This window comes from Mobula hypostoma, chromosome 5, assembly GCF_963921235.1.
Source record: "Mobula hypostoma chromosome 5, sMobHyp1.1, whole genome shotgun sequence".
Classification (NCBI taxonomy): Eukaryota; Metazoa; Chordata; class Chondrichthyes; order Myliobatiformes; family Myliobatidae; genus Mobula; species Mobula hypostoma.
The window spans coordinates 40,580,685-40,607,537 of NC_086101.1; the positions used below are offsets into that span (position 1 = coordinate 40,580,685).

Sequence of the window (26,853 nt, forward strand, 5' to 3'; positions counted from 1 at the left end):
CTCTTGTGACATAGTGTTCATGGGTACCGGTCGTGCATGCAACCTGGTACAGCCATTCCGATCTATTCTTACTTTTTTCTTCTTACTTTTTAACTTACGTAATTTTTTGTTTTTTTTTCTCACGGTAACACATCAAAGCTGCCCCCTCTCTAACATGCTATTAGAGAGAGTTTTATTTGGGTTTTTAGCGCTGGAAATAGTTACATCCAGACACGCGGAACAGAAGCAAGGTCGCATTGTGTATTCCAGGGACCAGCTGTTTGCGCTTATACCAGCCGGTTTAGTGAGCAGAGCAGCGATCACCCCTGCTGAAATCTGGAGGAAAACACACAGAGGATGCAGAGGGGGATCACAAAGTCGAGGAAAGAGGACCGGGTCGAGACAACAGAGACCTATGGAGAAGAGGAGTTCGGTGGGTAATAAAATGGACGAATTCATGGCGCTAGCCAGGCGTCAGAGAACATTTCGGGAGTGCAGTGTTATGTACTTCACTGGAACGGGGCTGCACAAGGACATTCCCGATCAAAACTTCTCCATGGACGGCTTCCAGACTATTCCGGCTGACCAGAAGTGCACTGAGAGCAGTAAGCGTAAAGGAGTTGGGTGCTTACTGTTCTGGTTAACAACAGATGGTGCAATCCGGGTCATATTACGATCGCGGAACGTGTTTGTAGCCCGGATATTGAACTTTTTACTGTTGGACTTCGGCCACATTCCACCGAGATACAGCACTGAGCGGCACGGGAGGTCGTTCCTGACTGTGGCCATCGAACGTGCAGCTCCTCCCGTGGAGCGTCAGACACCATGAGCCAATAGACTGGTCCTGGTCTTATTTTCCCATGGCATAGTTTCCATTTGGTTGTTTGATTGTTTGTGATTTTTGTATTGCTATATTTACGCTCTATTCTTGGTTGGTGCGGCTGTAACGAAACTCAATTTCCCACGGGATTAATAAAGTATATCTATCTATCTATCTATCTAAACAACACAGCAATGCTGACACATGCCACATCTTCCACTGTTGGCAACTGAAGAAGGGAAGTCTTCATATTGTGACCCAGCAGAGATGTTCCACACAGCATTGGTGGACCAGTTGCCAGTAACTAATTCCGAAATAACAAATGACCCAACATTATCAAAAGTCTACGACATCACCATGCAAGGATAGTCAGCTCATGGTGACCCTATGTTTCCCTGAGTTTTTAGCGAGACGAGACAAACTGTTGGTATGTCAAAGAATACTGATGTGAGGATCTCATGTTGTGGTTCCCTCTAAACTGTGTACCAGAATGTTAGAGAATCTGCATGAAGGACACCTGGGTGCCGTCAAGATGAAGAGTATCACCCAGGTATAGAGTTATGTGTGGTGGTCGGGAATAGACAAACAGATTGAAAACTTGTCCAAAAGCTGTTCGGAATGCTAAGCAGTTCAAAATGCACCCCATATTACACCTGTTACACTTGTGGGAGTGGCTGTTGACTTTTCTGGGCCACTCACAGATTCTATGTTTTTGTTTGATGTGGATGCTCATTTGAAGTGGTTGGAGGTCATACCAATGAAGTAACTACATCAGAAAAGACAGTTTCTGCTCTGAGGACTATCTTCACCAGAAACAGCTTACCTGAACAAATTGTTAATGAACCACTGTACACTTCAGAAGAATTCAGACTATTCATGAAGAAACATGGCACCAGACATTTCAAGTCAGCTCTTCACTGCCCTGCATTGAATGGGTTAGCTGAAACTTCTATCTAAACATTCAAGGCGTCCATTAAAGTGATTGACAAAGAGCACGTTTCTCTACAGCACAATGTGGACAACTTCCTTTTTGTGTATCGAAACTCTGTTCATGCGACAACAAGTCAAACACCCCGCAATGCTGTTCATGAACAGGAATCTGAGATCTCACATAAACCTCCTGAAACCAGATCTATGGAGGGAAGTGCAGAATTAACAGTTCAGCCAGTTGCCAAATGAAGCAGCAAGGAGCTTTGAGATTGGACAGGAATTCCTAGCATGTGATTACTGAGAAAGCAACTGGACACCCAGTAGGATAGCTACAAGAACTGGACCATTGATGTACACAATGGATGTTAGAGATCATACGTGGAGACATCATGTGGATCAGATAGTGGATGCTCAACTGAAGAACACGCCTGAGTCGACTGCATCCAACAAGATGGACACCTTACAGCCACCGGGCTTAGTTCTCAGTGATGATCATGTCACTGACAGCCACGTGACACTGGTGACCGAGACTGTTGTCTTAGTCAAGACACCTACCAAACCTGATGTCACTTCACAGGTCCAGAGGTGCTATGAGAACATTATCTTTGAGAAGACACCTGCCAAACTTAATGCCTCTCCACTGGTCTGGAGGCGCTACCCTAAAAGAGACCTAGCACCATGCAAAAGACTGAATCTTTAGTATAACGAGGTTAGTTAGGGACTGTTATTGTGAAAGCATGTTTATTTGAATATAGTAGGTAAAAGGGAAATTGAATGTTTTGTACATATACAGTTTTACGTTATATTCTTCTAAAGTGAAAGGTTATGTAATATATGTATCTATTTATTTTAGGGCAATAATTTTCCTTAGAACTACGTATGGACTGTTGTCTACATATGTGCGTTGTCACGTTCTCTCTCGCTGCAATGTGAATACAGCACAATGTGGACAACTTGAAGCCACCACCTGCGTGCGTGCTTTTATTTGCTTGGTATGCAGTTGCAATGACACAACACCATCCACCGGCAGACCCATCAGCTATAGAATCATGATGTGCTAAGGGGAGGGATGATGGAGGTGGATTTGCATTTTACATTCGACATGGTGGATGCTCGGTGATCAGGTGGTGATCCCATTCACACGAAAGTGGCCACCAGTCACATGGGCAAAAGTGGCTGCATTAATTGTTGGCTAGCATACAGTACGGTAGCGTAGGGGAACAGCTTGGTAGCATAGCGATTATCACAGCTTTTATAGTGCTAGTGATCACCAGCCAGGGTTCCATTCCTGCCGCTGCCTCTGAGGAGTTTGTACATTACCCCAAGGGCTCCAGCATCTGTGGAATCTCTTGTATCTCCGTGTGACAGCAGCATCTCGAGGCAGCTGTAGTTCATTTTGGGTGCTGGGCATTACATCGGGATAACTGCACATGGAAGCAGCACCTGTGAAAAGGTGGGGGGTCCAGACAGAATATCCTGGACATTCCAGTCAGTAGCTGTGGCACTTTCAGTGCTTTTAACTTCTGGCTTTGGAAAATGAGAACCATTTGGTATTTGCACATATTCAGATAACATTCTTCATCATTCTCACTCTTATTAGTATTGCTTTTGTATCTATTAAAATAATCTTTCAGTGTACTCACTGACATTATAGAGGTTTATAAGAATCTAAAGGGCATCATCTTCATCATCATGTGCTGCATCGTATGACGTGGGCGATCATGGTCTTATGCATGACCATGATTATCCTTGGCAAATTTTTCTACGGATGTTGCCTTCTTCTGAGCAGCGTCTTTTCAAGACGGGTGACCCCAGCCATTATCAATACTCTTCAGAGATTGTCTGCATGGTGTCAGTTGCCACATAACCAGGACTTATGATATGCACCAGCTGCTCCCATGGCTGCACATGACCCTGGTCAGGAGTTGGGTGGCTGCTAAGCAGATGCTACACCTTGCCAAAGGTTGACCTGCAGACTAGCGGAGGGAAGGACAGCCTAGTGCCTTACACCTCCTTTGGTAGAGATGTATCTCCACCCTGCCATCCAAGGGCATGGAGATACTAAAGGGCATAGATAGTTTATAAGAATATGAGAAGTATTGATTACTAAATGGTAGGTCAAATATGATGCAGAATATAGTACTAAATGGTAGGTCAAATATGATGGCAGAATACAGTATTAATTGGTAGGTCAAATATGATGGCAGAATATAGTATTAATGCTAAGACTCCTGGCAGTGTGGAGGATCAGCGGGATCTTGGTGTCCAAGTCCATAGAACACTCAAAGCTGCTTCAGAGGTTGACTCTGTGGTTAAGAAGGCATATGGTGCATTGGCCTTCATCAATCATGGGATTGAGTTTAGGAGCCGCTATATAGGACTCTGGTCAGACCACACTTGGAGTACTATGTTCAGTTCTGGTCGCCTCACTACAGGAAGGATGTGGAAACCATAGAAAGGATGCAGAGGAGATCTACAAGGATGCTGCCTGGATTGGGGAGCATGCCTTATGAGAATAGGTTGAGTGAACTCGGCCTTTTCTCCTTGGAGCAACGGAGGATGAGAGGTGACCCGATAAAGGTGTACAAGATGATGAGAGGCATTAATCGTGTGGATAGTCAGAGGCTTTTTCTCAGGGCTGAATTGGCTAGCATGAGAGGGTACAGTTTTAAGGTGCTTGGAAGTAGGTACAGAGGAGATGTCAAGGCTAAGTTTTTAACGCAGAGAGTAGTGAGTGCGTGGAATGGGCTGCGTGTGACGGTGGTGGAGGCGGCTATGATAGGGTCTTTTAAGAGACTCCTGGACAGGCACATGGAGCTTAGAAAAATAGAGGGCTATGGGTAACCCTAGGTAATTTCTAAGGTAAGGCCATGTTCGGCACAGCTTTGAGGGCTGAATGGCCTGTATTGTGCTGTAGGTTTTCTATGTTTCTACGTTTTACTAGGGTTAGGGTGTCTAAAGCTAAAGAACACATGTTTAAAATGAGACAGAGATATTTAAAGGAGATTTTAAGGCTAGGTTTCCTACATCAAGGTTAGTAGTTACATATATGGAACAAGCTGCCAGAAGAGGTGGTAGAGTCAGATACAATTACAGCATTTAAAAGGCAATTGGGAAAGTACACAGGTGGGAATGGAGTGGAGAGATATGGGCTTAGTGAATGCAAATGATATTAACATAGATTGGTATCATGGTTGGCATCGATAAGTGGAGCCAAAAAGCCTATTTCTGCCTGTATGTTTCTATTACTCCATCACTCTAAATGTTCTTCACAGTCTGTGGATATTAAAGAGTTGGCTGTCGGGTTTGTGCCTTTGATTTTAGTTTGTCATCAGTTTTCCCACTTGATTGTTCTTTCACTGCCAGCATTTACGAGTGTGAGTAGCATCAGTCTTGAGTGAGAGCTCCATCAATGTGCTCTAAGCTATCATCGCAGGACCAATTTCACCGAGATTTGTAAACAGCTCAGGAGAGAAGCTGATTTACAGGGAAAGGTGGAAATGGAACTGTACTCTCATACAGTGAAAAGTGCTCTAGTCATAAAGATACACCATGGAAACAGTCCCTGCTGATCATTAAACACACAGTTTTATATTAATCATACCAAAACAATGTATCTCCGCACATTCCCATCAATAACCCACATTCTAACCCTCTTCAGCATAACAGGAAACAATTCACAGTGGCCAGTTAGCTTAGTAACAAATTAGGGACATGGGAGGAAGCCAGAGCACGCAGAGGAAATCTCTGAAAGACTGTTTAAACCACACAGATTGCACCAGAAGTCAGGATTGAACCACAGTCACAGGAGCTGTTAAGTCCCTGAAAGTGTGATACTAGATTGATGTGTCGGCTGAAAAAACAGATATAAAATAAAATGAAATTAACTCTTTTAACCCTGTTTAGCAGAAAAGTACATACCTACTCCATGCATTGGTATTCACTTTCCATTCAAACAACCTTCTTCACCTCATCAATGCGACTAACAAGTATTTCTAAGGCATGATTGTGCAGCCATTAGCATAATGATTTACAGCACCAGACAATGGGATTCAATTCTCGCCACAGTCTGTGAGGAGTTTGTACCATCTCCCAGTGACCACATGGGTTTCCTCCAGGTGCTCTAGTTTCCCCACACAGTCCAAGGGCGTATGGGTTACTAAGGGTCAGTAAGTTGAGGGCACGCTATGTTGGCATTGGAAGCATGCTGACATTTGTGGGCAGCCCCCTGCACATCCCCCAGACTGTGTTGGTCTTTAACACAAAAGATGCATTTCTCTGTATGTTTTGATAATTAGCCGATGCTAAATGTGGGGCATATTCTATTGGGGTTCAGTAAATAATTCAACAATGATTTTTATCGTAGGACTATAAGACATAGGAGCTGAATTCGGCTATTCAGCCAATCAAGTCTGTCTTATTATTCATGGTTGTTTTAATATCTCTCTCAACCATTATCCTGCCTTCTTCCCGTTATCCTTTGATATCCTTACTAATCAAGAACCATTCAACCTGTGCTTTAAATATACCAAATGACTTAGCTTCCATGGTTGTCTGTGGCCAAATTCACCACCATCTGGCTAAAGAAATTCCTCCTGATCTCTGTTCTAAAAGGACACCCTTGTATTCTGAGGCTGTGCCCTCCTATCCTAGGTTCTTCTACTATTGGAGTCATCTTCTCTAGATCCACTTTCAATATTGGATAGGTAGCACAGCAGTGTGGTTTCTGAGCAGTTATGTATACACCTGTGCATATGTGCACGCACTCACCCACACACGTACTCACATATTCACAGATACAGCATGCACGTATACGCAAACTCACACTCACACATACATACTTACTGACCCACATAAGCACAAACTCACACTCACACACCTACACACACACACACACACACACACACACAAGCAGAGGTTGCAGACTTTTAAAGATTTTTACTTGTTTGAATATACAGGCATTTCTTAATGCCTGTGAAAAATAAAATAGTTTGCATGTTAGTGGAAGGCCCAGATCACTGCACCTTTTGACAGCTAGAGTTAATTAACAAGTAATCAATGTGAAGGTCACATCTATGTACAGTATTCCATTAAATAGAGAGATTGCACTGATATTGTTCAACCTCTAAGCATGACCAGTCTATTAGCTTTTCCCTTATGTAGTTATCCAGTTTTGCCTTGAATGCATCAGAACTCAGCGGACACAGCCTGTGGTTTACAAAGGGAAGAAGGATAACAGTCGTTTCTCAGCAGGGTGAGGTGTTCCACCATAATTTTGAAAGTATATTGGTGCTTGCATGCTGAAAAGCTTTGGATCCTTATTCTGAGCTGTTTACCACTTCCACCCCATGTAGTAGTGAGAATATAGAGATATCACACTGGTGTCCCTGCCTCCAGAAAAATAAATCTATATAAAATGTATTCTAGATATGAGTGACAACATAGGTAAAAATCCAGCCATGATCCTGCAGTAGATATGAGTCTAATAGCATAATAATAATAATAAGTACTTTATTGATTCCAGGTGGGAAATTATTTCATTACAGTAGCACAGTTAAAAACATAATTAGCAACAAAATAATTAATATAATAATAATAAATTATAGAATAATAATATACACAATAATAATGGTTCAATTTCAATTTTAATGTCATAAGCGTGCCTTATGAGAATAGGTTGAGTGAAGTTGACCTTTTCTCCTTGGAGCGACGGAGGATGAGAGGTGACCTAATAGAGGTGTATAAGATGATGAGAGGCATTGATCGTGTGGCTAGCCAGAGGGTTTTTCCCAGGGCTGAAATGGTTAACACGAGGGGGTATAGTTTTAAGGTGCTTAGAAGTAGGTACCGAGGGATGTCAGGAGTAAGTTTTTCACGCAGAGAGTGGTGAGTGTGTGGAATGCACTGTCAGCGACGGTGTTGGAGGTGGATACAATAGTGTCTTTTTAGAGACTCTTTAGATAGGTATATGGAGCTTAGAAAAATAGGGAGCTATGCAGTAGGGAAATTCTAGGCAGTTTCTAGATACATTCTTAGAGTATAAATGCTGTGAAAATTGGTGCCAGGGTGTTCCCTAACTTCCTTTTCATAATGGCTAAATAGGTGCAGTGTGGATTCCATCTTTCTCAAGGCACAGTAGGCATGTCTTCATCATATGACAGCTCCACAAATGTAAGGATAGCACTAACCATTGTACATAGCCTCTGTTGACTTACAAAACCCTTTGACTCCATAATTCAGTAAAAAATTGTGATATATCCTTCAAATCATAGAGTAAATAGGCCCTTTGGCTCAACTAATCCACGTTGACAACAATATCTATCTGAGATAGTCCAATTTGCCTGCGTTTGGCTTCTATCCCTCCGGGCTTTTTTCTATTCATGAACCAGATATTCAGTTTTATTTTATATCTGCTCCATCACAACATACAAACTGTGAAGTTATCCAATAAATCCACAACAGACCCAATCCCAGTGCAGAGAAGCTTCAAGCAAGGATTGTTATCACCACAAATCTTTAATCAGAGCTTTCACACAAGGATGCTTACCTCACAGTAGCATTGCAGTTAGTGTAACACTATTACTGCATCAGCAACCCAGGTTTAATTCCACATTGTCTGTTCAGAGTTTGCATGCTTTCCCCTTGACCATGGGATTTCCCTCCAAGTGCTCAGGTTTTCTCCTACACTGGAAAAATATACAGATTAGTAGTTAATCGGTCACATGGGTGTAATTGGGTGGTGGTGGGGGTGGGGGTCATTGGGCAGACAAGACCTCGTACTGTGCTGCACCTTGAAAGCAATGAAAATTTTTAAAAGGCTTCTTGATGGAGTGCTACTAATCTTTAGAAAACTTAATACTGTTCAATAAATGTCACCTCAACTTATTCCACCCTCAATCATCAAAGTTCAAAGTATATTTATTATCAAAGTGTGTATACTTCATACATCCTTTTGCTTTGTCTCCTTACACACAGCTACAAAACAAGAAACCCAAAAGAACACATTAATTAAAAGAGCGCCAATATACGGTTTGCGCTTGTGTGTGTGTGTGTTTGCGTGCGTGCGTGTGTGTGTTTGCGTGTGTGTGTGTTTGCGTGTGTTTGCGTGCGTGGGTGTGTGTGTGTGTTTGCGTGTGTGTGTGCGCGTGTGTTTGCGTGTGCGTGCGTGCGTGTGTGTGTTTGCGTGCGTGCGTGTCTGTTTGCGTGCGTGTGTGTGTGTTTGCGTGTTTGCGTGCGTGCGTGTGTGTTTGCGTGCGTGTGTGTGTTTGCGTGCGTGCGTGCGTGTGTGTGTTTGCGTGCGTGTGTGTGTTTGCGTGCGTGTGTGTTTGCGTGCGTGTGTGTTTGCGTGCCTGTGTGTGTGTGCGTGTGTGTGTGTCTGTCTGTGTGTAGACACCACAAAGGCCATTGCCAACTCATTTATTGAAACCCAAGAGAATGTGCCTGACATTTAACATCTGCTAAATTAGAATTCTCCACCTGTCTCACTGCACAAAACTCTCCTCTGGCAGCATGGTCACATCAAGGCTCTGGGCAGTGTTGTCCACTCCCTTCATCTGTATCTGTCTGCATGAAGACAGACATTGATGATCAAACTCACCACCATCTTCACCGTATCAGAACATTACCCAGTACTAGATCAATGGTCCATCAAGCAGTACTGAACCCCGCCCTCCATGCTTCTGAGACCTAAGGCAGGTTGCCTCAAGTCACTGGGCAGATGCCCAGCAAGGTTCTCCAAATCAACCAGCAAGAAAAATGAACTAACACCTTGCCTTGTTGCAGAGCAACATCCCCAACGTTGAGGTCCTCAGACTGAGTTGGCAACAGTTGACAAGCCACATCAATGGCGTGCCCCAACTTTAGGATTCTGAAATTGACACTGTGTTCTGGGTTCAGTCGCAGGATGAGATTGCGAAAGTAATTTAACAGCACCAGTGATCTCAGATCGGGGTCCAATTTCCACTGCTGTCATATACAGTATTTCACATACGAGGGGTGATTGATAAGTTCGTGGCCTAAGGTAAAGGGAGTCAATTTTAGAAAACCTAGCACATTTATTTTTCCTACATTTACACACTTAGTCCAGCGGTTGTGGAGCATACAGATCCCTTCTTTGTAGAAGTCAGCGTCTTGGAACTCCAGGAAGTGGTCCACAGCTGGGGTGATTGATAAGTTTGTGGCCTAAAGTAGAAGGAGATGAGGAGAAACTTCAAACTGTCTGCATTTTCACTCAAAGAGTTGAACTGCACGTGCATGTAACGAGAGCTGTATAACTCATCTCCTTCTGCCTTAGGCCATGAACTTATCAATTACCCTTGCTGTGGACCACCTGGAGATCCAAGACACTCTCGTTACATGCACGTGCAGTTCAACTCTTTGAGTGATAATGCAGAAAGTTTGAAGTTAATAACTCATCTCCTTCTACCTTAGGCCACGAACTTATCAATCCCGTCTGCTGTGGACCACTTCTACAAAGAAGGGATCCATATGCTCCACGACCACTGGACTAAGTGTGTACATGTAGGAGGGCACTATGTTGAAAAATAAATGTGCAAGGTTTTCTAAAATTGACTCCTTCTACCTTAGGCACAAACTTATCGATCACCCCTCGTACTTCCTGTGGGTTTCCTCCCATGTTCCAAAGATGTGGGAAGACAGGGATAGTAAGTTGTGAACATGGTATGCTTTCACCGCATGTATGGTGACTCTTGTGGGCTGCCCAGCACAACCTTCGCCGATGAACTCAAATGACATATTTCTCTGTCTGTTTAGATGTTTCAATGCGTACATGCCAGATAAAGCTAATAATTAAACCTTTATCAAACAGAGAGAGCCAGGAACAGATCTAGGAATGTTCTCCAGGGACATCCTTTTGAAGCAATGGATAGTAAATGTAAGGAATAAGCTGCTAGTTAACTAGATAAAATTGCATCATTTACGAAGTACTTGAATATGTACTTGGAAGTGTGGAGCTTAGAGGGATGTGGGCTGAATGCAGGAGATTGGGAGTAGATGAATTAACACCATGGTTGGCTTGGACCAGTAGTGCTGTAGGGCCTTTATCAGTGCTGTATTGCTCTATGACTCTATCACAGGTGGTGTAGATGGGCTTGTAAGTGTTTTTGGCACATTGGCCTTCTTAATTATTGAGTATTGAGTACAGGAGTTGGGAGGTTATGCTGAAGTTGTATAAGACTTTCATCGTCATTTGGTCGTGTCTGGAATTTCCTGTTGGCGGACGATTTCCCTCCACGCCACTCTGACATATTGGGAAATCATGCTGGTGGCAGGTTACAGCGGTGGTTTGCCTTTGCCATCTGCCGGGTGAGTTTAAAGAGATCACCACTTCTTGCAGTGGATGATCAGGACGTCTAAGTGCCTTGTCGTGCTCTTAACGCTCCACCACACCTGCTGGCCTGACTTCTTGACTGTTAGACCATTAATCGGTCTCTTCCACTCAATCTGCCATGGCCAGACTTCACACGCTGGGATAGACAGATCCCCTACCTCACCGAGGGTCAAAGACCCGTCGGCTACTCTGACCTGGTTTGGCCCATCTGCCGAGATGGTTTACCGGGGTGTGGCCGCTGCACATGCTACAGCTACCTGAAGCCACAGGTGAGAGCTGAGCGCAAGGTGGGAACCAAAGGTGGATGAGTTGCCCTGAAAAAGGACACGGCAGGCCCCCCCCACCAGAGGTGCTACCCCTCCCTAGACACTCCATACACCCCAAGACTTTGGTGAGGCAAAATTTGGAGTATTGTGTGCAGTTCTGGTCACCTATCTACAGGAAGGATATCAAGAAGATTAAAAGAGCACGGTGAAAATTTTAAAGGATTTTGCCAGGACATGAGGACCCGAGTTATAGGGAGATGTCGAATAGGCTAGGACTTAATTCCCTGGAGCGTAGGAAAATAAGGGGGATTTGATAGAGATATAGAACATTCTGAGCATACATAAGGTAAATGCAAGCACACTTTTTCCACTGAGGTTGGGTGAGACAAGAACTAGAGGTCATAGGTTAAGTGTGAAAGATTAAATATTTAAGGGGAACCTGAGAGTGAACTTTGTCACTCGTGCGAGTGTGGAATGCGCTGCCAGCAGAAGCGGTGGATGTGGGTTTGATATCCACACTTATGAGAAGTTTGGATAAGTACTTGGATGGGAGGGGTATGGAAGGCTGAAGTCCAGGTGCAGGTCAATACGACTAGACAGAATAAGGATTTGGGCACAGACTAGATGGGCTGAAGGGCCTGTTGCTTTGCTGCAGTGTTCTTTAACTCTGTGACACCATCACTAGCAAACAGAGACAAAACATAAACAACAGGAAAAGCATACTATCTGCCAAATGTATCACCAATCCACCCAAACAGGCACCTCCATCTGCAGGTCCTGCATTGGCCTCATCAAAAACTTTAGAACCCAGATAATTTTACTGTAAGAATGTCATCCTTGATCTGGTTTGAGAAGGTATAAATCAGTCCATCATTTTGTCCAGGAGCAAGATTGGATTTTATATCAATGAAATTCCTCCATGCAAACTTATTTAAGCTCCGTAAATTGCCAGTCCCTACTGAAGTTTGAGAATAATATTGTAAATATTGCAGTCAGGATCTTGGACCATAAACAATGAGATGAGGCAATTGTTTTATCAAAATCAAAAGACTAAAATAAATAGTTAAATCTCTTGATAAATCAGCTTCATCCACTTTGCTCTCCCAAACTGTGGTTTTCCACCTAATAATTTAGCCCTAGCCATCACATTTATTCTTAGAAATGAAAAGCACACACCTGTGTTCTTAACATCCGTGCAATTTAGCATGATTGACAGGTGGGATGTCTGTGAGTACTGCGAATGGACAAGGTGATTGCAAAAGACTCACGCCATCAATCTCACCGTTTTAATGCAGGAGGAATAAAATGACTGAAGTGTGGTTCCAGCTGGATCTGTGTACTTTGGAAGATATTGCTGAGATGAAAGGTCTGCCCGAAATCCCGTGACCAGTGGAGATACTTAGTCAAAGTGATATAGAGATTGGAAAAAGTAACGTAAGCTGCACTGAAAGCAGAGAGGGCTAGGAAGTGATGAATAGACTGTTCCTTTGTACGGGGAGGTATGGACACAAACATTTCTGCAAAACCTTCCCAGAATGCAGCTGCGGTCTCCTGCAGAGCCTGTGCAAAGAGTGGCAATGATTGGCTGAAATCCATTCTCCATCATATTTTTAATTAAAGGTCAGATTGTCTTTTGGTTTCCTGGAATTTAATTTAAATCATGCAGTTCTGGAAGGAAAAAAAAATCTGGCATTCATCCAAATACTAGTTAGCATCCTTTGTAAAATCTAATGCGGTTCTTCAGTTTTAACATTTTTATTCTTTTCTTTCAGCCTCTACTATGGTTACAGCTCCTCCCGATATCAAGAAATCTGCCTTCAGTGTGGGAAGAAAACTAATATCAAGAAACATGTATAAGTGTATATTTTTTTCTGTTCTGTGTCTGCTATACAAAGATAGATGGATAGATGGAGAGATAGAGCAATAACAAGTGAAAGTGAACAAAGAAAGAGAAAGAGAGGATTTTTCCCGGAGCTTCTTCTAAATTATTCAATTATTGGAATATTTACAGAAAATAATTGTTCATATGCTACAATCCTTCAGGAGATACACAGGCAATATTGCATAAGCTGCATGTTATGCTTCCTATCTCTGTTCAAGTATTCCTGCAGTTACCAACATTGGATCTTTGAAGTATGTGCTTTCCATTTCTTCTTCTTCTCTTGTTCGTCCATCGTCGACGTTGATGAAGACCTTGACACCATTATTGATGGTGTCGAGACTAGCGCGTGACTTGGATTTAAGTGAGGGAGAGTTGCGCAGCGTCAGCCTCACTCTCTCTTTCCAATTCCCATCTGGATCCAGTGGCAAGACAGAGTCGAGATGGCTGGAGATGGGACTAGGCGCAGTGGATGACCAGGACGTCTGCTGTGTCTTGTCCTGCTCTACACGTTCCTGACGCTTGCAGAGACCGCCTTCTTGACCGTTGGACTTTCCATTAGTCTCGTCCGCTCAATCCACCGGAGTCTGTCTTCACATGCTGGGATAGACAACTCCCTATCTCACCGAAGGTTTGAGACCCATCGGCTACCCTCACCTGGTTTAGCCGGCTTGTCGAAGCCGTTGCCCGGGGTGTGGCCGCTGTCACATGCAAACAGCTACAGGGAGCCACAGATGAGAGCTGAGTGCCAGGTGGGGACCAAAGGTGGACTAACCGCCTTGAAAAGGAAGCGACATGTTTCCCCACCAGAGGTGCTACCCCTCCCTGACACCCCATACACCCATTTCCATTTACAGAGCTATTTAATGTTATAGACACCAAGACGTTAAAATACGGGAGCAGAATTAGTCCATTTGGCTCATTGAGTCTACTCCTCTATTCAATCATGGCAGAAATTATGCAGGCCTTTCTTCCCGTCTTCTCCCTATAATCTTTACCCCTTACCAATCAAGAACATATCAATTTCTGCCTTAATTATGCCCAATGTCTCAGCCTCAACAGCCCTTTGTGTCAACAAATTCCACAGATTCAATACCCACTGGATGAAGTCATTAGTAATCATCATTCTAAATGGATTTCCTATATTCGGAGGCTGTACCTTGTGATCCTAGACTTTCAAACTGATGGAAGTACCCATCTCCCTGTGCACTCCATCCAGATCTTTCAGTACTCAGACTTCCTGGACACTTCAATGAGATCACCCCTCAATCTTCTACAATAATGACCAATGCTCTACTCTCTGTGCATAGAATTACACTGTACCCATATAGCAATGCAGGTAAAGATGTATTTGGTGGTAGGGTGCAGTGGGAGTTGACAAAAGTTAAGGAGAGTGATGTTTTGGAGTCAAATGATCATGGGGTGGTGGGTAGGGACAGGAGGAAGACTATCTCCGTTAAGGTGATGGGAAGATGGGGTGAGAGCAGATGTTAGGGAAATGGAGATACAGGTGAGAACATCATCAATGAGGGAGGAAGTGAAACCATGATCTGTGAAGGAGGACATCACTGAAAAGTAAGGCTTCATCTTGGGAACAGATGCGGCAGAAATGAAGGAACGGAGAAAAGGGAATAGCATTTTACAGGAGACAGTCTGGGAAGAGACATGGTTAAGATAGTTATGGGTGTTGTAAGGTTTATAAAAGATACCAGTGTTCAGCTTGTCTCCAGAGGTGGAGACAGATAGATCAAGAAAGGGCAGAGAAGTGTCAGAAATGGACCAAGTGAGTTTTAAGGCAAACATTTGATGGAATTGACATGATCAGCATGCATGCATGAAGCAGCACCAATGCAATTGTCAATGCAGCACCGAAAGATATGTGAAACATAACCAGGGAAGGATTGGAACATGGACTATTCCACATAGTCAATGAAAAGGCTGGCATAGCTGGGGCCCATGTGGGTGACCATGGCTACACCATGAGTTTGGAGAAAGACGGAGGGACCAAAGAGAAATTGTTGAGTGTGAGGACCCAGTTCACCAGATGGAGGAGGATGGTGGTGGAGAGGATTGGACAGGTCTGTTCTCTATTGTTGAGTATGATGTGTAGATTTTGTCTCCCTGTTTAAGAAGGAATGTAATTTCTACAGAGGGAGTATAGCAAGAATTCACCAGACTTGGGGTTCCCGGGATGACCGGCTTGTGGTATCAGGAATAACTGAGTAGACTAAACCTGTAATCTTTGGAAGTTAGAGGAATAAAGGAAATCTTAATAAATTTTACATAAAGTAGGACAGGGCTTGACAGTGTGGATACAAAGACAGTGTTTCCTCTGGCTGAGAGTGTGAAACCACATTCTCAGAATAAGGCATACACTGTTTAGGACTGGGATTAAAATGCATTGCTTCTCTCGGAGGGTGGTGAATTCAGTCAGGAATAGTTGCTGAGACTTTGAGGTGCTGAAATTCTGGACACTAAAGGAATCAAGGGATGTGGGGGAAGTGCAGGAGGATGAAACTAAGGCTGAAGATCTGCGTTGATGTTCACAGATGATTGATAAGGTTTCAGACAGCCTACTTCAGCTCCTGTCTGTTACGTATGTTCAAAGCATGCAAATCTGTTAGCAGCAAGGATAAACCAGCTAATCCTAAATATCTTCTAATAATCTTCCCGTTGCACCTTTCAAGTAGCTGATGAGCCTTTTAATTAGGATAAATGCTTGTGCATCCAGCTATGAAATGTACAGAAGAAAGGAGCAATGGATCAAAACCAAAGACAAGACAGCACAGTAGCACAAAGAGTAGAGATACTGCCGCATAGCTCCTGGAACTCAGGATCAATCCTGCCCTCCGGTGCTGTCTGTGTGGTGATTCCACATTCTCCCTGTGACAGTGTGGGTTTCTTCAAGGTGCTCTAGGTTTCTCCCACATGCCAGCAATGTGTGAGCTATGGGCTGCACTGGGTGCATAGTTTGTGATATCTAGAGGGGTATACATGATATTCTGGAGAGAGAGTAAAATGTGATTATTGAAGGATAAGAAACAAGCCAATGGAGGAACTCAGTGGGTTAAGCAGCATCTGTTGACGTTTTTGTTCGAAACTTCAACCCAAAATCTCAATAGTTCCTTTTTGCTCATAAAAGCTACCCGACCCATTGAGTTCCTTCAGCAGATTGTTTGTAGCTCTGGATTACAGAATTTGTGATCTCTTATGACTCCATTAGGGTTTCTGTCCGTGATGAATGGTCGTCAATAGGCCAAAGGTCCTGTTCTTCTCCCCTCTCATCAGGCAGAAGATATGGAATCTGAAGACTACATACAACCAATGGAGTGCCATACAGGCTGTACAAAAATGCACCAAGTTTCCTGCAGTTCCTCTGGAGGCTCCTAAAGGTGGTACGGTGTAAGCAGGAGATACCAACGTCCTGGCAGAGAGCCGGAGGAGTCCTTATCCCAAAGGAAACGGGTTCATCAGAAATCAGCCAATTCCACCAGATTAATCTCCTAAACATCGAGGGCAAAATCTTCTTTAGTGTGGCGGCTCATAGTCTGTCAAGATATCTGCAAAGAAACCACCTGATTGATGCATCAATCCAGAAAGCAGGGATCTCGGGCTTCTCTGGCTGTCTGGAACACGCTTGCACCATCTGGCATCAGATCATGGTCGCCAAGAAGGAGGGAACAGATCTTCACGTGGTGTTCCTGGACCTCGCCAACGCCTTCGGCTCTGTACCTCCTAACCTCCTTTGGACTGCTTTTGACTTCTTCAGGGTCCCAGTGGTCCTCACAAGCCTCGCTAAGGCCTACTTCCAGGATGTGCAGCTACGTTTGACAACAGCAGATTACACTGGTGTGGCAACATCTGGAAGTGGGAATCATGGCCGGTTGTACCATCTTCCCGCTAGCCTTCACCATGGTCATGGAGGTGATCATTAGAACATCTCGATGGGTGGTTGGAGGGCAGCGCATACGACCTGGCCTGAGGCTGCTGCCTATCAGAGCATACATGGACGATCTCACAACACTCACCATCACCAAGGCTTCAAGAGAACATCGAGCAGGTTCGGCTGAAGATCAAGCTGAGCAAGTCCAGAAGCATCTCTATCGTCAAGGGGAGGCTGGTAGACCAACGCTTCTACGTGGGCGATGAGACGATTCCAACAGTCTTCAAGAAGCCTGTGAAGAGCCTAGGTCGGTGGTATAACGCATCCCTCAAAGACACAGAGCAGGTAGATCAGCTCAGGAAGGATGCTGTCAGTGGCCTCGAGACCATCGACAGAATCACCCTCCCTGACAAGTTGAAGCTCTGGTGTATGCAGTTTGGGCTCCTTCCACACCTCATGTGGCCACTAACCCTGTATGAAGTTCCAATCTCGAAGGTAGAAAAGCTGGAGAGACTGATCAGCTCATACGTAAGGAAGTGGCTTGGTCTTCCCAGGTGCCTCAGCAGCATAGGGCTCTACGGCAAAGGAGCCCTAGAGCTACCCATTTCCAGTCTCTCAGAGGAGTACAAGTGCTCCACAGTAAGGCTGGAGATGATGTTAACAGAGGCGAGTGATCCATTTGTAGCACAAGCTGCCCACGTCCTGGATACTGGGAGGAAATGGACTCCATCAGAAGCAACCGAGCAAGCAAAGGCGGCTCTCAAGCACAGGGACATCGTGGGCCGAGCGCAGCAAGGGAGGAGCGGTCTTGGCCTTGGGGACAGTACACCAGCCTGGAACAAGGCGGCTCCGTCTCAGAGACGCAGGAGATAAGTCGGCAGGAGGAGGCGGCAAGATGTGCAACGGCCATCGCTCAGGCAAGGCAAGGGCAATAGATGAGATGGGAGGGAGTGGAGAAAAGAAAGATCTCCTGGAAAGAGCTGTGGGAGATGGGGACATTCAGAGCGAGCTTCACCATCAGGGCTGCCTACGATGTCTTGCCGTCTCCCATGAATCTCAGCCAGTGGTATGGAGAGGACCCCACATGCTCCCTCTGCCTGACTTCAGCAACACTAAAACACATTCTGGTGGGCTGCAAGACCAGCCTTACTCAAGGCCGATACACCTGGCGGCACAATCAGGTGCTACTGTGTCTTGCAGCGGTGCTGGAAAGTCGGCGGATGAGCGTCAATGCTCTTCCACCCCCTTCATCCCGCTGGCCGTTAACAGCATTTGTCCGGGAAGGTGAAGGACAAGCCAGACTCGATACATCGGGACCAGACACCGGGCGGCGAGGCGGGGCACGTGATTGGAAGATGGTGGCAGACTTAGGCCAGAGGATCTGCTTCCCAACTGAAATCACGGAAACCAGCCTCAGACCAGACCTTGTGCTATGGTCAGCCTCACTCCATCTCGTTTACATCATCGAGCTTACAGTGCCCTGGGAGGATGCAGCGGAGGAGGCCTACGAGTGCAAGAAGCTGAGGTACACTGTGCTTGCAGCCGATGCACAACAACGTGGCTGGACAGCAAGGGTCCGACCGGTCGAAGTAGGCTGCAGAGGATTTGTAGCCACATCAACACCAAGGCTACTCCGGGAGTTGGGAGTGTGAGGGAAGGCACACTAACAAGCAGTCAAAGATCTCTCCAGAGCTGCTGAAAAGGGTAGTCAGTGGCTCTGGATGAAGAGAAAGGATTCCATCTGGACCCCCAGTGAGTGAAAGGCATCTAGGAGGTTAGCCCAGGACACCGGGATTCACTGCTGAACCCTCCGGAGGTGTCGTGGACCCATCGCTGAAACACTGAGGAAAGAGGACGCCCACTTGATAACCCAGAAGATGCCACCACTCACTTGGCCACCCCAAAGAGTCTAGGCAGCAGGTCTCAGGAGTGCAAATAAGGGAATTAACATCTAGTCCCTCATAACATACACTGTTGTTAAGCCCTTGAATGGACCTCGTGCATGTTAAAAAATGAACTTCTGAATTCTATCTCCCAATCTACCTCATCATGCTCCTTGTATTTTATGTGTCTGCCTGCACTACGCATTCTCTGTAACTGTAACCACTGCCCCAGAAGGCTGTGGAGGCCAAGTCTGTGGATGCTTTCAAAAAAGAGATGGATAGAGCTCTTAAAGATAGCGGAATCAAAGGTTATGGGGATAAGGCAGGAACTGGATACTGATAGTGGATGATCAGCCATGATCACAGTGAATGGTGGTGCAGCCTCGAAGGGCCGAATGGCCTACTCCTGCACCTATTGTCTATCGATCTGTCTGGATGGCATGCAAAACAAATGCTTTTTACTGTATCTTGGAAATGTGACAATAATAAACTAATACAATCCAATCCAATCCAATTTAATAAACAGCAATTAAAAAACTATTTCAGGTAACTTAAGTAACACTAACATGAAATAATGTGAGAGGGCTTTCACAGAGGAAAAATTGTTGACTAGCTATGTACAATAGAGGAAACCAATGGCAAAGAAGTAAATCCACAACATTTTCAGCCTCAGAGACACTTGCTTCCTATTCCTGAGATTCGCAGCTGACTGAGCAAAACTTAATTGTTGGAAATTAACTGAATGCAATATTTTGGACTCAAAGAGAAGGTACTGAAGATAACTGGAATGAAAGGAAACTAAGGTCCATCAAAGGTACAGCCCTCTCCATCCTACAAAAGAAGCTGCTTCAAGGAGGAAGCATTTATTATCAAGGACCCGGACCTTGCCTTCTTCTTGCCGCTACCATCTGGCAGAAAGAACAGAAGGCTGAAGTCCTTCACCATCAGGTTCAGTAACAACTATTTCCCTAAATCATCAGGTTATTGAGCTAGCTTGCACAGCCCAAATCCAAACTCAGCAATGGAGAACTACAAAGTGCTTGTACTACCATGGACTGGGCTCTGTGTAACACATGCAAAATGCTGGTGGAACGCAGCAGGCCAGACAGCATCCATAGGTAGAAGCACAGTCGATGTTTCGGGAGGAGACCCTTCGTCAGGACTCTGTGTGCTGTTTTTGCATTAATGCCTTCTTTTGCACAGTCCTTGTCTTCACTATTGTGTTTGACTTATGTTCTATTTCTTTTCTTTGTGTGCTTTTCTTTGCACTTGTGCGTCACCGTATTTGTGCTTATGACAATAAACTCGACTCCAGCATCTACAGAGGAAGACGCAACAGGCAAAGGCAGCGGAAGTGAAATTAGCTGCAGGTGAGGAACTATGAAAAGAGCAGGCTGGACCATTACAGAGTAGGATCCATGCTGAAAATGTCAAAGTACATCAGGTGGGGACTTTCGTGACCTGAAACACACTCTTAACAAATAATGAAACTCACATATAAAAATGAACACTTCAGGTGGCTATTGTTGGGTTGTTCAATGGAGATATTGGAGTGTTTGGTGCTGCAGGAAAGCAGTGTGAATGGCAAAACACATTCTGTCACAAGGATGAACACTTTGAAGGCTGGAGATCTGAAACAGAAGATCCACAGCCTGGTGAAAATTCTGACAAAGGGCTGAAATATTACCCAATTTTCATCTGCTTTGATAATTTTTCTCCAGTTACTATTTTCAATATATAAAGAAAATAGTTTGAAACAACATATTCTGAGAAACAGACTTTGAAACACTGCCTGATTGTGTAGTCCTCCAAAAAGGGGAGACAAATGAAACATAAATGATTTTCATGCATCAGTAATTTTGGGGCAGGAGTACCTTAACTGCCCCTCGCTCGTAATTCTGGCAGGCATAAGCAATCAATTGCGTGCTGAAGATTGAATGCAAGCCCTTACATGTCAATGGCAGATTCAAAGCTCAATACTATAAGAGAATACCTTGCACAGATTCTCAGAATGTTCAATTAAACATATTTGCATGTTCTTAAAGTAATATGCCTATTTTTTCTTGATGTGAAATGATATTCAGATTAAATAAATTATTTTAACTCTTCTTAAAAATTATTTGAACAATTATTTATAACTAAACTGAACAAATTTCAACCTTGCCACACACTCCCCCTCAAAAGTAGATATCGTCTTGATATCTTCTCCCAACGTTAGACTTGCAATCACTACCTTCCTTGTACAAAGAAGGTCTCTAGTAGGAAAATGATAGTTGATGTGGGAACGGAGGCACAGGTAGTCATGGAGGCATTGACATTACATAATTATAAGGCAAGGCCTGATACTGAGTGATCCACAGTCAACACTCTGTATGCTGTGAGAGTCCCGACCTCATCATAAGTAAAGAGTTTTGGCGGTTGTTGTACCTCTCCGAGGAAACTTTGAGTTCCCATGTCTTTGTTCCATCTGGTTGTCTGGCTCATCATTCATAGGAGTAAGTACAGGAACTGGTATCAGTACATGTGCAGGAAAATCACTTGGGTCACTTGGTTCAGATGAAGGTACAGGGTTCACTTGCAGGTTAGCTCAACAACTGTTCATTCTCAGGCATTTGTCTCTAAGTATTGTGAACCCTCAACCCTCATTTGCTGCTCAGCAGATTGCATAGTCTCCACCTCAAAACTATTGCAGACCTTGCTACTGTGAGGTTGGTGACATTCAGCTTGGTAGTAATATTCATCTTCATTCTCGCTGGCTGGTTCACTCTCTTCTCTTCCTTTAGGTGGGCAAGCCCTTGTGCTTGGTTTTGGCAGACAGTATTGCTTTGCTGTGGTATTCATTTTGTGGTTCAGCATCCAAAGGCAGGTGTTCACATGGCAAGAGAAGATTGTGATGTAGTTCTTTCTTTTGCTTGTTCAGGTTTTACTTCTATAGATTGGCACAGCCTCCCAAACCTTTTGTACAACAACATGGATGCAGTCCGTCCAATAGTTTTGAAGCTTTTCTGGACCTCCGCGAGTGTCGTATTCTTTACAAACATACAATTCGCAGGTTGTAACTCCGTAAATCTCACTCTGCTGTCATGATTTCTCTTATTTCTCCCTGAGACCTTTTGCATAAACTCCTTGGCAATCTGATGGGCTTCTTGCATGCTTCTTTTCCATCTTTCCAATATTCATTGTGGGTTGTCAGTGTTCAAACCAAGGACTATATCTATGGGCAACCTCGACAATCTACTGAAGAAAAGGTAGAATGGACAAAATCCTGTTACTTCCGACCTTGTACAGTCGTAAGCATAGGCCATCTTATTTAATGACGCTTTCCTTTTTTTTGTAATTTATTTTTTATTGAATTTCATCATCAAACAAACATTTTCATAAGATGTATTTCAGATACTGTACATATATATCATATAATCATATTTGTCAAAAATCTCCACATAATATTTATCTGAGGTATACACTTATAGAAAGGAGAGGAAAGAAAGAACAATCGAAAGAAGAAAACTATGTACAGAGTAGGGAGAGATTTTTTTTACATGTTCATTGACTTGTGAGAATAAAATCAGGCCTATGAGGTGTTATGCAGTTAAACCATTTTTTCCAGTATGAATAAAATTGTTCCAACTTATGATTAACAGATGCTGTTATCTTCTCCATTTTGTAAATGTCCATTGTAATTTCCATCCATACATTTAAATTTGGGCTCTCCTGAGATAACCATTTCCTGGTAAGGGTCTTTTTACCAGCCACCAGCAGTACATTCATTACATATTTATCTCTTTTCAACCATTCTTGAGGTATATACCCAAAATATAAAGTCTTACTCTCGAATGACTCTTTCCAATTTTCCTTTTGTCTTTCTGTTAGTGTTTTCAACATTTGCAGAAGGGTCTGGTTGAACCTTTTAACTCGTCCAATTCCCTAGGGGTGATACAGTGTAGTTCTTGTCCATTTCCCTCAGGCTGGTACAATGTAGTTCATGATTTGGCCACACCACTATGTTTTCTCAGTTGCTTGAAGAGTTGGTTCTCAAATTTGGGCCGTTGGTCATGGTGTATTCGTGATGGGAATCCAAACTTCAGAGCAAAGTCATTGAAAAGACACTCAGCAACAGTTTTTCCTGACTTTGAGCTTGTGCCTTATGCCTGTGCAAATCATGTAAAATGGTCAATAATCACCAGAATGTACTGTTATCCACCCTTGCACTTGTCCAGGTGAAGAAAGGATGTGTTGTCATTAGAGAGAGTCCGGACGAGGTTCATGAGAATGATTCCAGTAATGAAGGGGTTAACAGGAGTAATGAAGGAGAAGCATTGGCAGCTTTGGGCTTGTATTCACTGGAATTTAGAATAATGCATGGAGATCTCATTGAAACCTACCAGATGTTGAAAGGACTAGATAGGGTGAATGTGGAGAGGATAATTCCCATGATGAGGGTATGTAGAACTGGAGGGCACAGCATCAAAACTGAGGGGAGATTCTTTAGAACAGAGGCAAGGAGTAATTTTTTTTAGACAGAGAGTTGTAAATCTGTGGAATGCTCTGCCAGAGAATGCGGTGGAGGCCAAGTCCATGCGTATATTTAAGGTGGAAGTTGATTGTTTCCTGATTGGTCAGACCATCAAAGGATATGGCAAGAAGGTAGGTATATGGGATCAGCCATGGGATCTGCAGAGCAGATTTGATGGGCTGAATGGTCCAATTCTGCTCCTATGTCTTATATTCTTATGGTCTTTCTGACTGGGCTCACCAAACTGACCTGATATTTTAAACTCCTTGCGCCATGCTGGTGGGACAATTTCCCTCTGAACCAAGCACTGCAGATTGCATGAGTTCATCCTGTTAGGATCTGACCTTTGTCCTGAACTGTGGTTACTATAATTTCTCTGTTTTCTTCCTCCATTTCATTAGCCACAGCAGCTGTAGCAACCACCAACTTGTTTAACTTGTTCTTACCAGCAGAAGTTCAGACATGCCTCTATCCTCCATTTCCCAGCTCTTCTCTTCCCAGATGGTGACTTATTAGGTTATGAGAGATAACCATGTTTTCTTAGCTACTGTATGTCCTCACCTGGGAGCTGAAGGAAGCTACTGAGTTCTACCAGCTTGTATTTAGGTAATTCACACTCTTTCTCAGTACAGTATTTATTTCTTAGTGATTCCTAAGCACATCCATTTTCTTTTCCCCTTGGCAGTGGTGTGAGTTATTGTGGTGGCTGTAAGATTACCTGCTGCTGATTGGAGTGCTTCAAGTACATGCTCTGCTACATTACCTCTCAGCTTCACCTACCTCAGTCAGCTACCTCACTTTGTTGGGGCTCTAGGCCATTAAGAAAAGGCTGGGTGTGGCTTGAATGAACTCAATCTAGCAAGAAAATGGTCTACCTGCACACCCAATCCCAGCGTTGCCTCCAAAATTTTGTAATACTCCTGAAAAAGGGGAGAGAAATGAAACATAAATGCTGTAATGTTCATGCATCAGTAACTTGGTGAAGGAATACAACCTGTTCTGCCCCCTTCCAGGTATTCTGGCAGGCATGAGCAATCAATTGTGTGCTGAAGATTGAATGCAAGCCCTTACAAGTCAATGTTCAATACTGCAAGAAGATACCTTGCACACGGATTCTCAGGATTTTCAACTACACATATTTGCATGTTCTTAAAGTAATATCCCTTTTATTTTCTCAACATAAAATGATATTCACATTAAATAAATAATTTAAACTCTTTTTGAAAATTATTTGAACAATTATTTCCACCTTGCCACAATTGCAATAGTCGATGAGAGTTTCTGCATTTGGCAAATGTGAATGAATGAGAGTGAGAACTCAAGGGGAGTAAGACATTTTACAGAATGAGTACCAATTTGGATGCATCTTGCGCCAGAATTGCTATCTGAGCCCAAGGATGAGTTGTGTGCCTTCATCACAGTTACAGAGAGAGAGGAGCATCTGAATCCCCTGCAATTCACAGTTGTCAATGGATAATGGGTTCCCAGTTCAAATGTGAAGAAAAAAGACTGCTTCTGTTAACAAGAAGCCAAGCGACTAGAGAGTCTGGCCAAAAATAATGCTTCAGGAGATAAAACTGGAGGGTAGAAACAGAGAAACAGAGAGGTTGCTTTGGAAGTCGTAAACATAAGAGATTCTGCAAATGCTGGAAATCTCGAACAACACACACACGTCATGAAGACCCTAGAGAGACTTGTTCTGGAGCTGCTCCAACCTATGGTCAGGCCACACTTCGATCCCCTCCAGTTCGCCTACCAGCCCCAACTAGAAGTTGAGGATGCCATTGTCTACCTGCTGAACCGTGTCTAAGCCCACCTGGACAAGCTAGCGAGCACTGTGAGGGTCATGTTTTTTGACTTCTCCAGTGCGTTCAACACCATCCACCCTGCTCTGCTGGGGGAGAAGCTGACAGCGATGCAGGTGGATGCTTCCCTGGTACTATGGATTCTTGATTACCTGACTGGCAGACCCCAGTACATGTGCTTGCAAAACTGTATGTCCGACAGAGTGATCAGCAGCACTGGGGCTCCACAGGGGACTGTCTTGTCTCCCTTTCTCTTCACCATTTACACCTCGGACTTCAGCTACTGCACAGAGTCTTGTCATCTTCAGAAGTTTTCGGATGACTCTGCCATAGTTGGATGCATCAGCAAGGGAGATGAGGTGGAGTACAGGGCTACGGTAGGAAACTTTGTCACATAGTGTGAGCAGGATTATCTGCAGCTTAATTTGAAAAAGACTAAGGAGCTGGTGGTAGACCTGAGGAGAGCTAAGGTACCGGTGACCCCTGTTTCCATCCAGGGGGTCCGTGTGGTCATGGTGGAGGATTACAAATACCTGGGGATACGAATTGACAATAAACTGGACTGGTCTAAGAACACTGAGGCTGTCTACAAGAAGGGTCAGAGCCGTTTCTATTTCCTAAGGAGATTGAGGTCCTTTAACATCTGCCGGACGATGCTGAGGATGTTCTACGAGTCTGTGGTGGCCAGTGCTATCATGTTTGCTGTTGTGTGTTGGGGCAGCAGGCTGAGGGTAGCAGACACCAACAGAATCAACAAACTCATTCATAAGGCCAGTGATGTTGTGGGGATGGAACTGGACTCTCTGACGGTGGTGTCTGGAAAGAGGATGCTGTCCAAGTTGCATGCCATCTTGGACAATGTCTCCCATCCACTACATAATGTACTGGGTGGGCACAGGAGTACATTCAGCCAGAGACTCATTCTACCAAGATGCAACACTAAGCGTCATAGGTAGTCATTCCTGCCTGTGGCCATCAAATTTTACAACTCCTCCCTTGGAGGGTCAGACACCCTGAGCCAATAGGCTGGTCCTGGACTTATTTCCTGGCATAATTTACATATTACTATTTAACTATTTATGGATTTATTACTATTTATTATCTATGGTGCAACTGTAACGAAAACCAATTTCTGCCGGGATCAATAAAGTATGACTATGACTATGAAAATGCTGGAGGAACTCGGCAAGTCAGGCAGCATCCATGAAGGGGAATAAGCAGTCAACATTTCAGGCCGAGACCCCTCACCAGGACACTTCAGAGCTTTGGACTCCTTCAAAAGGGTCTAATGAGCTCAAAAGATTCTGCATTATTTTGATTGGGAACAAGTTCCATCCTTCCAGCCACAGGCAGTTAGGTCTACCTCAATCACTTAGTGGAAAGATTATAACAGTATATAATCATTCACAGTGTTTTATTGCTGTGAAAGATGATGTGTATATATTGGGTCATAAAACGAGCAAAGAGAAGCTGATTCTGATCAGAAGTGAAGATTACTTTTCCTTTCACTCTTCACATTGCTTTGCACTGTTTCCTCCATTTTATT

At 44.0% G+C, this 26,853-nt stretch overlaps 1 long non-coding RNA gene across 1 annotated transcript in view; it reads right to left on the reverse strand.

Annotated features, from left to right (window-relative positions):
- The window catches only part of LOC134346192 (uncharacterized), a 210,204-nt gene that overhangs the window by 72,861 nt on the left and 110,490 nt on the right, over positions 1–26,853 (reverse strand). Inside the window, exon 2 of the long non-coding RNA XR_010017854.1 lies at positions 8,277–8,415. This is a non-coding gene — a long non-coding RNA (uncharacterized LOC134346192). The remainder of the gene's footprint in view (positions 1–8,276; positions 8,416–26,853) is intronic.